The sequence below is a fragment of the Lepeophtheirus salmonis genome, chromosome 2 (genome assembly GCF_016086655.4).
Source record: "Lepeophtheirus salmonis chromosome 2, UVic_Lsal_1.4, whole genome shotgun sequence".
Classification (NCBI taxonomy): Eukaryota; Metazoa; Arthropoda; class Copepoda; order Siphonostomatoida; family Caligidae; genus Lepeophtheirus; species Lepeophtheirus salmonis.
Genome location: NC_052132.2, coordinates 8362796 through 8365189, shown reverse-complemented (window position 1 = coordinate 8365189; position 2394 = coordinate 8362796). Strand labels below are relative to the sequence as shown.

Genomic DNA, 2394 nt, shown 5'->3' with positions numbered 1-2394 from the left:
TTTTGGTGGATTTATTGGTTGACGGATTATTGGAATTCAAAATTGAATAAAAACTCTAATTCAAACTGAATAATTGTTGTTGAACAAAAACTAATTATCAAAAATACTTATTTTAAACGTAAAACGCATTCAAATTGTTAATAGGGGGGGGGGGGTAATTTATGGAAAAGGGAAAATTAAACTTTATCTCAAATTTTCGGATACAAAAACATCTCTTAAGCAGGAAAAAAAAAATCCGGACAACCCCCTTCATACCCCGAAAATTACTTTTTCACCCATGAATGTTTATTTTTTTAATTTTTTTCTAAAAGTAATAATAAGAAACTCGCAAATATCGTGATCTTTAAAGGCTTTTCATGCTTAAAGTAATAGTAATATAACATTTTAAGCATATAAATTACAGTTTTAAGATCACAAAAGGTCAAACATCACAAAAAAGATCAACCTTTTCTAAAGATATATATATTTATTTTTGACCAGAAATTAAAAATGGTTTTTTTCTTGAGTGCTTAAAATATGTTTTTGCATCCGAAAAGTAGGACTAAAATTGAATTTGATTTTATGAACAACTCCACCCCCCTATTATCTTACAAGTTTAGCTATTAATTTTATTTTTAATCCAATACCTACAACATATGATGAAATAATTTATTGTTCAAAGTATTTTTGGGGAAGGTCAGACACGCAAACACGGAACCTTAAACGACTAGACTCATACATTGCCCATAAAGAATAAAATAATGAGTAAGAATATTTTGTTTGATTTTAATAAAATAGTGTAAGCTTCCTGTTTATTTTTGTGTGTCTACCATAGAAGTTCTAAAAAAAAATTACAATATAAGAATCTGAGGAAATAGTATTGTTATAAACTTATTCATTGTTCAATGAATCACGAAATTCCACCTGTAACAATTCAAAATTGATTGTCTTTGAATTAATCTATATATATTTATTTATGTATCGTATTTACAAAAAGGAATTAAATACGATACATTATTGTGTAAATAAGTTTGAAGTGATATTCATATTATATAAGTCAATAGTTTTAAAGAAGTTAAGATTTGCGATCCTGTGGGATAAATAAATTGTCCTAAATATGTGTGATAAATTTAAAACACGAGGGAAGGAACACGTATCTAAAATGAGTGATGCAAATAAACCGAGTTGCACCAAGCCCAAACAATTCCAAGCTTTCAGCTGGGTACTCCCTAGTACTTCAGCCCAATTCAAAAATAATACATACTCACTATTATACGATTTCAGAAAGAGAAACTGCTCCTGCTCCAAAATACTGAAAATGGTTACACATGCAAAAACCCAAACCCTTCCAAAAGTCGCTTATTCAATCTTCCAATCAGGATGACTAAGAACAATTAAAGGCGATGATTGGATGCACCACAAATGACGTCAAATCTTTCTCGTTATGGAAACTCTTATTTGAACCCTATTTCTAGATTTTTCCATTTGGCAATTTGAACAGGGTATTTTATTTTTTAAAGCTGTTACTATTTAATTATCAAAGACAGAACATCTATGGATAAAGTAATAACTAGTGAGTGTGTTCATGTAGACGGGGAGTAACAATGAGGGTTTGCTCCTCGAGAGTTATAAGTGTGAGTAAGTCCTTGTTGGACCGACAACTCGTGTGCACGTTAGTCAATATGGCGGAACATTGTTCTCTCGCCCACGATAGTTGGAAGTGGGAGTGCAAGAGTCAAGAGTTTGTCATATGATAAATATGGTGCTGTACTTATATATATATAAAAGTGAGTTGGAATTAGTTTAACTTACTGAACACCTTGAATCCATATATTAAGATGTATAAATGTTAATACTGGAGCTAATAATTAAATACTGTTGAATGCCATATCAATTTTTTTGCCGTACATGTTGATTTTATTTTATTGTGCTTACTCATATTTACCAAATATTAATTTGTATTTATTATTGTATGAGGTAGTGTAGTATTTTATGAATACAATTGGGTTTAAGAATTTTGAGATATGTATTTTCCAAAGTTTCAGCCTTAAAATAACTCATTTTTCAATTACTTCATTTTAACCTCTTGGCATAGGACCCAACTCAGTCTCAAAGGGTAGTACTGAGAGTGTTCATCTCGAATCTTGCTCATACCCAAACAATATAATTATAGTTGATGATATTGTAGAGAAAAACGCGTGCGAGGAGGAGGGGGGAAAAAAGACATATGGTATCATTGTTTAAAATACTGATGTGATTATCATCTGCCTGCTTTATTATGATTTTTGAGGGTATAACAATGTATTTATTAGCAAAATGTTTAATGAAGATATACTACGTATAATTGACTTCGACGTTTTTTATCCGTTACAGTAGATTTGAAAACGTCACACTCCATGAAATTGTAATTCATTA

At 30.4% G+C, this 2394-nt stretch overlaps 1 long non-coding RNA gene across 1 annotated transcript; it reads left to right on the top strand.

The window, feature by feature from the left end:
* The first annotated feature begins 425 nt into the window (after nucleotides 1-425).
* On the top strand, nucleotides 426-1867 carry LOC121132174 (uncharacterized). The gene is made up of 2 exons (XR_005869253.2): nucleotides 426-1201; nucleotides 1264-1867. It is a non-coding gene; the product is annotated as an uncharacterized lncRNA (long non-coding RNA).
* The last annotated feature ends 527 nt before the right edge of the window (nucleotides 1868-2394 follow it).